Raw genomic sequence first — 14,273 nt, forward strand, 5'->3', positions numbered from 1 at the left:
CCTGATGCTGAAATTAAGGTAATGAAAGTAAAGTAAAGAGTTGGCACATTTTGAAATCTCCAACATGCTGCCCAATTGGCTTCTGACTTGGACAAATAATTAATTGTCGGTTTGCTACAGTATTTAACTATTTTTGAAAGTATTTGTTAGCACTAGGTATAACCTTTTCTACTGTGCACTGTATTTTAAGATACACTAGCATGCTTCTGGCAGAATCTATATTTAGAATAAAACTTGACCTGACAGACGGTGTGTAAATTGTTCTACCTTTACTTTGCAGAGAACTGTCTTTTGAACGATCACCGACATTTATCAAGTAGAAGTTATGTGAAATCATAAATCAATGATCTAGTAGAGTACTCTATCCCGGAACTTCTCCAAGTGCTAAAATGTGGAGTAGCTGAAATAATTGGGTAGGAATGATTTACATAAATGTAAACAGGCCCTTCTTAATCTGAGTGTGAGATGGTTCAGCTAGCCTCTTAGAAATTGGGTTTGGTTTAAAAGTGGTCTTGGCCATTGTAATATTTGAAATGCCCTCCTCCGAGAGACTAACTTGGCACCTATGCTGTGGTCTTACAAGTGCCAGGTGAGTGTATGTTTTTCTACGTCTTTTTAAAATTACAGTTCATTGGGTGCTTCAGTTTTTGCACCAAGTTCCACTTTGCTAGGTTTACTTTGGCTTTTTGCTGGGCTTTTTACTTTGTGATTTTGCTCTGCTTTTGTTCAAATTGTGAATCGTATTTTTAATCCTACCATTATGTCAGCTGCTCAGAAAACTTGGTGGAGTGGATGGTTTAGAAGTTTTAATTGTCATAATAATTGGAGGCAGCAAATATATATAAAGCGAACAAAAAGGAAAGGTAGCTGTGTTGGTCCATAAGAAAACAAAAACAAAATGCATACTGGGGCAATACCATAATTAGGCCAACCAAAATATCACAAGATACTGTGTGCAAGCTCTTTAGTTATCCAGAATTCTCTATCAGGCTAGATGGTGAAGAAAGCAAAGGTGGAGGGAGGGGCAGAGAAGGAGAGAGAGAGAAATTGATGGTAATGCCACAAGTGCACAAGTGCCTTAATCTTAAAGAATGATGTGGGAATAGGGAGCAGACATTTGAAGGTTCTTTATCTTTTAGGTGCTTGCACATATCCAACTGCACCATTCCCTACTGGGAAGCAACATAATACAGTCGTGCCTTGGTTTTCAAACAGCTTAGTTCTCAAACGTTTTGGCTCCCGAACGCCGCAAACCCGGAAGTGACTGTTCCGGTTTGTGAACTATTTTTGGAAGCCGAACGTCCAACAGGGCTTCTGTGGCTTCTGATTAGGCTGCAGGAGCTTCCTGCAGCTAATCAGAAGCCGCACTTTGGTTTCCGAAAGTTTTGGAAGTCAAACGGACTTCCAGAATGGATTCCATTCAACTTCCAAGGTACAACTGTATGACTAATTTCCAGTTGCAAAAACAAGCTGTTGGCTAGGTATGTTTCCCACCCATATTTGTTAAGTTTACATGCCACCCTTTATCTAAAGGCTACATAGCAGTTTACAGCATAATAAATAGCATAACTCATGTAGATAACACAATAGCAATAATATGTAAAAGTTAAGAACAGTTACCAGTAGTTCATAATAAGCAGTAGCATCCAATTAACAAGCAGCAGCAACAAGTTACTAATAAATTACTTCAACCACTCATATGAATGCTTATCTGAAGAGATGTGTCTTTACCTGATTCCTAAAAAAACACCAAAGAAGTGAAGAAGATTCCTTACATCATCATTCCCACATCACCTACAAAAGGTTCTTCTACAAGGAATTCTAAAAGCAAGGAGCCATTTAAATCTGTCCAATGAAACCTACAAGATTCAAGAAAGAGGCTTTGTGACATTCCTACTGAAAACAGGAAATGTTTTAAAACCGTTGCCCAATTCTGCCATGTGGTCTAGTTAGAACTATTTGTTGAAAGGCAATATATAAATGTGGAGGCAAGGAAATCATCACTCAAAGGGTCATAGAAGCTTGTTCCTCAAAAATGAAATTAAAAGGTGATTTCGATAACTTAGTATTCCTCATTTTGGAATATATATAAATCAGAGAAGGTTAAATTACGGTACATCCATCTATCCCAGCACAGGAAAACCAATATGGAGTTCCTGGAAAATGCTTAACAAACTAATGCTTGGTTTTTGAATAATAGTGCTACTCTGAAAGTAGAGGTAGGTTAATCCTATGAAATGTATTTTGATCTTTATCTATTGAAATTCAGTAGGAATCTGTTTGAATTATTGACTCTCTTTTATCTGTGTAAGTGCTGCATCATTTTTTGCATCTTGTATAAATATTTTGTTACCCGCTATCAGGAATCAGTAACTGCCATAGTCAAGTTGGAAGATAAAAAGGGAATTCCTTGAAAAGGTGGCAATTGAAGATGAAATCAAGACATTGACAAGAGCACCTAATTTCTCCTTGATATTGTCAGCTAGATTTGTCTCATGTCTTTGCTTCATCATGTGCATTATATTGCAGAATTTTATCATGTCACCTCTTATTTATTACTTTTCAATATTGCAGTGGTTTAACTTTGTGTTGGAATAGTGTTTTCTGCTTATAATATTGCTGAGTAGGTAGCAATAAAAAGATACTGACATTTGATATTAAAGCACTTGGTATAGTATTTTTGGTTCATACCAGACGTCTACAATTAAAAGGTTTTTAGTTAGCTAGCTAATGTTAATGAGTTGAAAGACTGGTAAAGGTAGTTTATAGTATATCATTATCACATGTTTATAAGGTTTGGTAAATGAAATTGCCATACACTAGTGCATCATGTATTAAAATGTCTAAAAAGTTTTAATATAATATAATTTTAGTATAAAGGAGATCTATATTGATTGAAAGGACTGCATTTAAAATAAAAGCAGGGAGGCATTTTGTCCCAAACGTTGCAGGGCTGTTTCTTCTGAAACATTTTCTATTGCCTGAATAGGTAGTAAAATGGAAATGTTTGACCTTGATATAAAGGATATTATTTCCTAAAGAATTTGATTTTTCCATCAAGTGATAAAATCGGAGGACATTTTTGTTAACGTTGCAGGTTACTTTTTATATCTGCATTTGCTTGCCACTTACCCTCTAAGTTGCTTCTTCAAGTCTCAGATGCTGTGGTGCTGCATCCCAGATTGGCTATTGAAACTAAATAGCTGACTAGTCAGAAAAAGACACAAAAATATTAATCTTCAGCTACAGAGAGAGCCAAGTCAAGGGTTGCTGTATGGAAGACACTCCTAGTTAAGTGGTTCTCATGTGGTTGGAAGAACACGTCAAGGGCACTACACACTGCCCTCACTATAGGCAGGATTCTGAAGTGCTGCCAGTGACAATTTGTATGTTAAAGTGCCATGTCGTTATAACATCTGATTTGCTGAAGTCTCACTGCTTCCATTTCTTCCTTCATTCTCCTAGCATCTGCTTATGGTTCCTTAAGTGGCCTGACACCTGTTTAAGGCCTATGGAAATGAATTAAGTCACACTTGGTGGTAGCATTTTAAGCATTTAGTGCTTCGTATACACAACTGGTTTGTTTTTATATAATTCTTTGTAGCTGCAAGTGTTACAAATGTTGCTTGCTGAAGGTAATCATATGAATGCTGAAGGTAATCATAACAAAGCTACAATATCTGAGAGTTTCCCACAAACTGAAAGAATAATATAAACCTCTAGTTCATGGGAAACTCAAAATACTGAAGATTTGTTATGATTCCCTTCAACAAAACCTCCCGTGTAACTTTGAACCTTTAGTTCCATCATCTAACTTGGCAATCTAAATATTGTGTTAATGCAAATTAGTTAGGATATGACATGCAGCACAAGCGTCTATATAGTATAAATAAAATATATTCCACTTAAGGAAAACCAACAACTTGCTGTGTGTCACACAGTAATGAGAATCTCTGGATCTTGATTAAACACCAGCTGCCACATCTGAAAAAGCCTCCTGAATGCCTGGGAACAAAGTGGTTATGTTGTGCACTTATGGGATATACATTTGCTTACTTGGCTTAAGAGGAAATAGGCACCCAGGAGTCAATCATGTTGTCCATGTTCCATCCTCACTCATGTGTAATTAGGTGAGAAGAGGATATCACACAAAACTTAAGATTTGTCATCAAAGAATAGCAAGACACCCCCTGTTGAAGGAGCAATAATATAATTGTAATTGTACTGTTGTAAACTGGAACTGTTATTGGGATGAACCCATTCTCTTTCTTCAATGGTAAGCTTAAGTGGTGGCCTTCAGAAATCCTGTTTACATGCCAGGAAACTGTTAGAACAGCCTTTCCATGCCTTGGGGTCTCAGATGTTGGTGTTAGATTACAAACCCCATCATCCCCAGCCATCATGGCCAACGATCAGGAGTGATAGGGTGGTAGTCGAGAAACACCTAGGGACCCAAAATTGAGAATGCTGTGTTTGAAGCTTGCTTTGTTACTCTGCAAGTATGCATGCAATAAACAGAGTATCAGTTCTGTGGATCTCTGCATTCCCAAACTTGGGAGGTTTGATTTTAAATTCAAGCAGTCATTAATTCTAGTTTAAAATAAAATAGGTTTAGTAGTGCTGCAAAGATTCTTTCTTGTGCAGTTCGTGAGATCATACCCGTATTTCTGCTTTCAATGTGTATTAGGGCTCATACAAAATATGTCTTGGCCTCTGGTGTTGCTCTTGATCTGTAGCTAGTATAGTGCTGCAAATATTTAGCTTTCTGTTGACCTTTTGAATTGTTTGCACCTTGGTAAAAGTGTGTGCGTGTGCATGATATAAAATATTTTGTCTGGTACTATAAATGCCAAACGTTCTGCCATGGTCACTAACCTTCAACAATGGAGAGGTCAGAGAAGATTTTTTCCAACCCTTTAGGACTCTGTATAAAGGGCATTGCATTATACATTTGGGAAACTTCTCCAAAGCCCAGAATGTTCACATAGTAAGTTGGTCCCATTCAGACAAATTCTTTTTAAAGATCTGGAAGGACTTTGTATGAAGTAGAATGTGATAAAAGAATAGAAAACAAAGTGGTCACCTTTAGAAAACAAAAGGCAGCAAAAGGGGGAAGAGAAGGTATGACAGGCACACTAGGAACACAGAAGAAAGAAATTGCTTTGAAAACCATGTTCGTATTTCCCCATAAATCATTCTGCTGAGATCATTTCAAAATGGTGTTGGACTTCCCTGTGTGCTTTTAGAATGAAGTCCTCATGGTGTGCTAGAGGAACAAATCGCCTTTGTGTTACTGGCTTACTGTGGGTGACAAAGATTGAAAGACACAGGCTTTCTTAATATAGTCTGCTCTGATTTCATATCAGAAAATGCATAAGGGTGTTGGAGGATTTTACATTATTTTTGCTTTGCTTTGCTTTTATTGTTACTTTCTGTGACAAAGTATTGGCATTCTAGTATTATTCCCTCTGACAAGTGAACATAAATAAATGGCAGGAAGTGATAGTGAAGCAATTAAAAACAAGCCTTAGTGTTTATTTAGCTTAGTGGTAGAGCACATGCTCCATCCCTTCCATGATGCTTCTTTTGACCGCAGAGGGATCTGCAACACAAAGCAGAACAGATGGGAACTCATGTGTTTAAGAACATTAGAGAAGAGTTGTATGTTAGTGGCACAGCAGATGCTTTGCATGCAGAAGGTTCCACAATCAATCTCTGAATAGCTCAGATAGGAATGGGAAAGATTCCTGTCTGCAGCTCTGGACCCCTTCAATGTAGACAGTACTGAGCTTGATGAGCCAGAGATCTGACTTAGTATATGACAGGCTGGTATGTTCATATATGTTCAACTGATTCCCTTCTCCTTCCTTAGCTTCCTTTCAGTGGTCTCCAGATTTTTTTCAAAGATGGCCAGATTTGATGAAGTGGAGGGCCGTGAGGGCCGACCACAGGGCCAACCAAAGTTGTTGGCCTTTTTTTAGGATTGAAGTAGTTGAGCTTTTTTTGGATTTTACCCCAGGAAATAAACTGCCACAGGGGCCGGATTAAACCAACAGGCGGTTTACTAGAGAGGATTATTCTAATTTCTTGTTGGTTAACTTGTGTCATACAGATGTTACTAGACTTGGCTAAATGCATCTTCCTTGAAGGATCTGGAGCTGTGGAGCCCATGAAAACATGTCAAAGAAATTGTTTCAATTCATTCCATCCTTTATGCAATCCGAGGATCAATCCCAGCATATTAATATAATATACTGACAGGATTCCTACTTGTTGCTTCTGGTATACCAATATCCTCCAGAAAGTTTCATGTCCCTGACAATTTTACAAAACTGGAATATAGGCATTTAAGATCTTGGTGGGTTTATCTTTCTTCTACACCTTTGGCCCTACAGATGTTGCTGAACTACATCTGCCATCATCCCTGGCCATTGGCCATGCTTCTTCTTGAGGCTGAGGGGAATTGTCATTCAGTAACATCTGGAGGGCCAAAGGTTCCCCACACCTCTTCCACATTAAGGAATACAGTTAATGGGTTAATTCTCCATGAATCAGCAGAGATGTCTGCAGGTGCATTGTGGGGAATAAGTCATCTTTTGACTCCCTTATCTCTATTACTGGGCAGATTTGGCAAGTAACTTTGAATATAAAAGAACTCAGGTTACAGCATACTGTGCAGTTCATGGTAGGAGATTGCAGAGATTGTTGAAGGCTATCTGTTGGAACTGTGGATTGAAGTGAAGATTATTTGAAGTGGTTTTAGGAGGAAGAAGTTGGAAAATTGCCAGTCTTCAGAGCTCAGAACCCTATCAGTTGCAGGACTTTGAAAGCAGTTGAACTTTGGGTGTGGCTGTGGTCTTTAACACAGCAAGGACTTTGAAGCAAAGAACCCTCTCTGGACTCAGAGAGGGAAGACTATATGCAACATCTGTAAATAATGTGTATAGTGGTATATGTTGGTGTTGGCCTACTAAAGGCCAACACTTCTAAATGGCTGTTTCCTTTGGTGAGCTTAACCACTTGTGAGCTTCTGCAGCACATGTAGCCAACAACCCCAACATCCCACACAAATAACTTGAATTCCAAAATGAGTGGTAGAGTTGTGTGCCGACATACTGATCTCAGCCCTAACCTCCAGATAGCAAGGTAGTTTATAAGGAACAGAGGACATGCCGAGAACTTTGCCCACATTTATTGAATTATTTGAATTGCCTAATTTTTTCAAAAGAGTAGCAGGGCCAGAAAAATTACCAGAACTTATATGTTGTTTCATAAGTATCACTATACATACAATATGACCATTGTAAAACATAATAAATAGGGGGGAACATTATCCTTATTGTTTCTTTTTCTTATTCCTATTAATCTGATATCTGAAATGATTCTTCAGTGTTTCCAAGCTCAAACATTTCTTAATTTAAGAGAAATTAATTCTCTAGACCACTGAAATGAATTTGCAGTTAATGTCACCCTATATCCTTGGGGCTAAAGACTATTTTTGTATAAAAATTGCTTTGTTCTGAAAAGTAAAGGAAGAAATTAAGTTGGAGATTAGAACATTTTCCCCAGGTGAGGCTGATCAGACAGTAGAAGGTCTGACAAAGAAAGGCCAGAAATGTTTTGTCCTTAGAAGCTGAAGAAAGGAGCGAGGAGAAGAAAAAGCACTCTGAAAAAGCACTCTGGAAGCAATCTTCCACTGATGTACTGGGATAAACTGTGATCCCTGAGAGAGATGGCTCCTGCTTCTATTCCCATCAGCGAAAAGCCATGCTTGACAAGATTCTTCTCTAGAGATTGGTCTTTCAAGAATTAGAAGTTTTTCATCTTGGATGTTTTTAATCATAGACAAGAAAATTAAGCTATAGTAATATACCAGATACAATGAAAGCTCAAACATATATGCTAGCCCACAAAAGGAAAAGACTTACTTGTATACAGTGGTACCTCGGGTTACATACGCTTCAGGTTACATACGCTTCAGGTTACAGACTCCGCTAACCCAGAAATATTACCTCAGGTTAAGAACTTTGCTTCAGGATGAGAACAGAAATCGTGCTCCAGCGGCAGCAGGAGGCCCCATTAGCTAAATGGTGCTTCAGGTTAAGAACAGTTTCAGGTTAAGAACGCACTGGAACGAATTAAGTACTTAACCCGAGGTACCACTGTACAATAACTATTTAAAAACGGTCCTGCAACAGATTGACACAGTTACATCTCTCACTGATTTTTAAAGAACTTGTGGGCCTTTTGTTTGAAAGTTGGGGCAACCAGTGTTATGTCAGTGTTAAACAAGTTAGTGAGAATCTGTCTTTTTATATGTTCCATAGTCACATTGTCTTAAAGTGTTAGAAAGGTGAGCCATTAGAAGGGTGAGCCATTTTGTATATTAGTTGACAGTATTGTGGTAATTTTTTTAAAGACCAAACATCCCTTTTCGTCTGACATAAGTTGAAGCATTTGTGAGGCACATTACACACCATTCATATTCTTTGAAAATATGTCTGGACAGAGTTCCTGGGAAGAAGATAATTCTGCTGCTTTGCCCATATCCCTTTAATTCAGAAGACCAAACTCTGAAAAGTGTGACACTGATTCACTTTACTCCAAAATTTGATCATGCCTGAAGCTTGAGATTTTTCCCCTTAGCATAGAAAATGAGAATAAAGAAGCTGAAAAATTATAGGGTTCCTCAGGGCTAATCACAATCACATTCATGAGGGTTTGGCCAAACATGATTATATGTACAAGTGCACGTTTTTCCAGCTGATGCTTTTAAAACTTTTAAAATCATGTAACTTTAATTAAAACTACTGCAGTATTTATACTGGAAGGTTGAGTGCACTTGTGCAAAGCAAATGGTAACTCATTACAAGAGGTTTATTCCTTTATAAATTACTTAAATGTAAATAGTTGGAGAGCAGAATGGACTTGTTTACTAGGCTTATGCAGCTAATCATTACCTTTGATTTGTCACTTGGAATCTTATCATTCTGATACTTTCTCTTAATGGAGAATTTATTCTTACTCTGTTCTCATACACACAACCTGTCTGAATTTGGTTTCTCTTTGTGGTACCACAAGCATGTGCATTATGACCCCCCCCAAGGGAACATTTTGTAGTATCTTTCCACTCCAAATATATGAAAAAGGCATTGTTCCCCCACCCCAAAACCAGGGATTCAGAAGGCTCAAAGGTTTATTTGTTGGATCATTTGATTTTTAAAAGTCACACAAGTAAAGACTACTACTCAAACTTTGAGAGGCTATTTCCTCAGCTGTACAGTACAGTATTCAGAATTTCAGAAACTGATTCCTTGAGCAAAGTGGGTTGAAAGAGCAGATATTTCCTCTGTAGTTTGTTTAAGTGTTTATAATCCACACTTTCATAAAAATATATCATGGTGGTATACCACATACATAGCAAAACCCATTAAAGCATAAATAGACATCAGTTAATTTCTGCTGCATAGATTAGAACTTGCCTCTGTAGATCATGCAGTGCCAATTTGTACCTGTGAATTATTTGTGAGCAGAGTGGCTTGGCCAGGCAAATACCATGTGTGCGAATTGGCAGATTGCGCAAACAGTTGGCAACAGTTTAGTGATAACAGCAGCACTTTCTAACTTTTTAACATGGAAACTTGCTGCTGACTGTATCTGTGAAATTCTGCCACAAATTTTTGTTCTAAGGATGATGATTATCCCATAGATAGGTGTTGGTATGCTTACTTATTTCATTAACAATTAGATTAAATATGTGCATTTGATTACACATGAGTTTGCCCTACAGCCCTTTAGGTGCATGCCTCCTGGTCTGTATAAGTGATTAGCCTGGTTCACACAATGGTAAACAAGACGTCTTACTAGGAATGGGCAACAAGCTCAATTGCACCCATTCCTTTTTTCCCTGTGCTATGCAGGAGATAACCAGAGCACTGTCTTAGTATCGCATGATAATCCATGCTTATGGTTTGTTTCACTACAGTTAACCACAAACAGAAAACAAGGGTTGTTCTTGGCTTTCTGATTCTGGCTTGTTTGAGGAAAACAATTCATGCTAATCCAGTGCTCTCCTTTGTTTCCTCCTGGTGGAGTACAGGCGGGGAGAGGGGCTGGTATGATTAAAAGAATGTAAACTGCTTGTTCACAGTAAGCCATGGTTTGCTTTAGACCGTGGCTTTCCATTGCATGCGAACAGTGTCATTGTAAACTATGCAAACTTAAGCAATAATGCCAATATGTTGGATTAGGAGATCATACAGTTTCTGAAGTCTTGAAGGTGATGGGATATCAGTCCGCACTTTCAGAAATGTGCATAGGGGGAAAAAATGAACACCCAGTTCTCCTTCCCACCCTGTGAGTCAGTGACTCTTAATGGGAAAAAGGAGCCCTCACTTGTTTAAATGCTCCCTACAAACCAGGATCAATTATGCTTTATATATATAGAACAAGGAATGAGAGTGTACTGCTAGCTCTGCCATCAGCATATATTCATTGAGTGCCAGCTTTAGAGACCTCATGCATAGAGAGAGACTCCTCTTGTTCACACACAAAACATGAACTTTGGGGGTGGGGCTTCCCCAACAGTGTGATATTGGGTTAGGCCAACATTCACTACTTTTGTAGAGAGGCAATTGCTGTTCAGAGCAGAAGGGTTCAGCCACAAGCAATTTTTGTTTTTGTTTCAATTAACTTTTAGACAACTTTTTTGTTTGGCTTGGAAATTTGATGTTTAAGTTGATTGATGTTCCAAGAAAGCAGTCCAACTTACAAATTGATGTTCATGCTAATATACAGTGGTACCTCGGGTTACAAACACTTTGGGTTACAAATTCCGCTAACCCGGAAGTAGTACCTCAGGTTGAGAACTTTGCCCCAGGATGAGAACGGAAATTGCGCGGCAGCGGGAGGCCCCATTGGTGAAAGTGTGCCTCAGGTTAAGAACAGTTTTGGGTTAAGTACGGGCCTCCAGAACTAATTAATTTCGTAACTTGAGGTACCACTGTAATAGCAGAAGTATATATACATTATTTGAACTCTTAATGGTACTTCTTGGCTGTAAACTGATTTATCACATGCCTTTTGACTGGTTAACTGAGTAAATAAATGGTGTATTATCAAAGCCTCAACAAAGATAGTTTCCTATCCACTCATCCTGAGTTGCTGGCTGTTTGAAGTAAAAACCATTTTTAATATTTTGCATTTCTGTTCCCTTTTAAAGTAATAAACTAGAATCAAACAAACTTCCAAAAAAAGAAGCAAACTTGTTCTTAATTCACAACTTCACAGATTGAACTGACTAAAGTTGGTGCCTACAAATTAATAAACTAAACTTTTTCCTGGATTAAGGCTTGCTGCATACTTCAACTATTAAGAATATATTTACCGTAAGTGTTTCCTAACCCTCTTTACTTAATTTACAGGGGCACATATGTTAGCAAAGAAGTAGCAGCAATTTATAAATTAAATCTGTTACACGAACTTCTTGCCATTGCTTTCGTGCCCTTTCCAAAGAATATAAATGCAGTGTGCAAGCAAGCAGCCTTCCTATTACTAGTTGGGCCTTGACATTTTACGGTTTCAAGTGTTTTCTCAATGTTGACTGTTTGCTGTTTTTATTTTACTAAGAAATGTATACTCCACCTGATTTAAAAAAGAAAAAGTGCTCGAAGTATGTCATAAACGAGCAATAAAAAGGAAAAATAAAACCAAAGAATAAATTAAAGCAACCAATTTGAAATGTTTTGGGTTTTATCTACAGATTAGCAAAAGACACATTAGGACTTTCCACTGTGCTCCCTTTCTTTCTGCTGCTTTGAGTTGGCATTGAAAGCTGCATTGAGAAGCGGTGAATTGCTTAAAATTGGACAGATGCTTGTGAAACTAGGATATCTTCTTATGTAGGCTGTTCCCACCCTTTACCTGAGGGTCTCCAGACATTCAGGTTGTTTGGGGAGGGGGGTGCAATAAAGTCAAGGGAGTCATTGCATGAGATGCCTTTTAGTTACAAAACAAATCGTTTAGTTATTAAAAAAACTGGTGCTCTAGAATTATTTGAAACTTGCTTTGTACCACTTTAAAAGATGGTGCTTAATACTCTGAATCCATCAGGTAAGCTGAAAGGTTAAATGACTGTTAAGTAGAATCGCATACATGCATGATTAGTATGAGATGTGATGAAGGGACTAATTAATAAGATCTAATTATCGTTCTAATAAGATCTAATTATCATTCGTATACAAAGCAAAGTTTTGCCACTTTGTGGACAGCATAAATGGAAATTGACAAGGAAGTGATGAAAGTCTATGCAAGTTTGGACCAATTTCCTGTTAATCCTAAACTTGGAAGACTTGGGTGAAAAGCATGTCCAGGCTACAATTCTGCTACTGTGGTAGCAAATAATTCATCCAACTTATAAAGCATTGGGAGTTTGAAGTGTATAGTGGACATGTTGAGAGGTCATATTTGTGATTTTAGCATACATAACTGTCTCAGTAAGCCCTATTTATTGCATATACCCTTGAAGGATATCTTGTATAGTCTTGTTAGACTCCTAATTACTAATTAAACGTGCCTTTAGATTTGTGACCTTTCACTTGGTTAAGTGCCATTTGGTATTCTTGTAGGCTATAGAGCAAAACCAATAATGGGTTTTGCAGTTGCATTTAACCACAATTCCAATTAGCTTACCATACTATCAGCAGTGAGGTGAGGTTGAAGATTTTCCACGGGGGGAAAAACCAAAACAAAATATTTCGTAAGATTAGTAAAATAATGAATAGATAATACCAGTCAAACTGGGAACTTTTAAAGTAGTGATTCACTGGATGGTATTCAGCCATGTTTTACTTGGGGAATTAATTCGCATGAATCTAAGATTTATTTCAGTAGATCAATTCTGATTAAAATTTGGTTGAATACTATCCACTGTGTTTTTCAGCTTATACTTTTGCAAAAGTCTATCTAATGCATAGCTCTCTGGGCATGTTAAAATTAATGTGTTAGTTGGTTTCAGTGCTTTATTCTTTCTTAATTTAAGCCACGCAAAGGAAGCACGTGCTATTCAATTGTTGTGTCTTACGGTATTTACAAGGATTACAAGCAAGAGTTTCCAATTAAAGCTTTGAATATAATATTTAAACCACAATAGTTTCTTTCTCACATGCCATCCACATGTAGAGCAAACATGTAAAGCAGGGTTTCTCAGCCTTATAAACTCATGCCCCTTTTAAGCGAATATAAAAACTCCACAGACCCCCTTCAAACCTGGCTCCCATAATTGTTTTATTTTGATTTTAATTTTCAAAAGGATTGAAACATGATCTTTAATTATAAATAAGAATGAATAAGACAATAAGGCAATAAGAATGAAAGTATTTATAATTTTAAAAAACATTTATTTTTTAAAAAGCCACATGAAATTTTAAATTTGTCTTCAGTTATTATTAATGTGAACTTTGATGCTGCATGCTTATCACAAGCTTTTGGATTTTTGACTTTCACATCAGCATGCTTAATAATTTTCTGTGTGTGTGTGTGTGATTAAGACACAAGTTTTGTTTAGCATTATAAACACTGTTAGACCGCAGTTTTCCCACCCTTAGATGAAACACAGGTTCTGCAATTGTGTTGCTACTGTAAAAGAAAAAAGACTCTGCCCCGAAGAACCGCCAGTTCTGGAGGAGGAGGCACAGAGCAGATGTCTTCCCAGATAATTTTGGTAAATGGGCAGGAGAATATATTCATATCAGTTCCCAGTGTTGCCATGGTAGTTTTTGCTGCCGATCAGCTGTTGGTTCCATCAGTTTCAGCTCTGCACTGATAAACTTTTTAATCTAAGCAAATCAATAGTTGCTTGGATAGCTCATTATAGACACCATTATTCCTTTTTCCCTTTAAAGCTAATACTTGGAAAATATTGCTTCCAGCAGAACAAAAGCTGGAAGTGAATGATACCCGTACTTTTACACTCCCTAACCTTTCAGCTTCTCTTTGGAACTACTGTATCATGTCTATAGTTGGTTTTTCACTTTGCCAATGTTTTCATAGGCATTACTTTCCTAAGCAGAGCAATTGCTCAGCTTGCCTCTTTGGAGTCACTCTTAAATGTATGTTTATGGTTCTCTTCTCCCTGTGCCTGTTGCTGCATGAAGGGCCTTATGTTCTTCATCACACACCAGTTGTATAATTGTTTTAATCTTAACAGTTAGTACAGTTGTGTTAACTCTGCTTGTCAGCTCATTAATCACTTAGTATAAAAACTTGACTACTCT

General features: G+C 37.6%; 1 protein-coding gene across 1 annotated transcript in view; it reads left to right on the forward strand.

Annotated features, from left to right (window-relative positions):
• The window catches only part of ZFAND3 (zinc finger AN1-type containing 3), a 136,452-nt gene that overhangs the window by 19,490 nt on the left and 102,689 nt on the right, over positions 1-14,273 (forward strand). The gene's annotated exons all lie outside the window — the stretch shown is intronic.

Source organism: Podarcis filfolensis (genome assembly GCF_964270895.1).
Source record: "Podarcis filfolensis genome assembly, chromosome: 3".
In the NCBI taxonomy this organism is placed as follows: Eukaryota; Metazoa; Chordata; class Lepidosauria; order Squamata; family Lacertidae; genus Podarcis; species Podarcis filfolensis.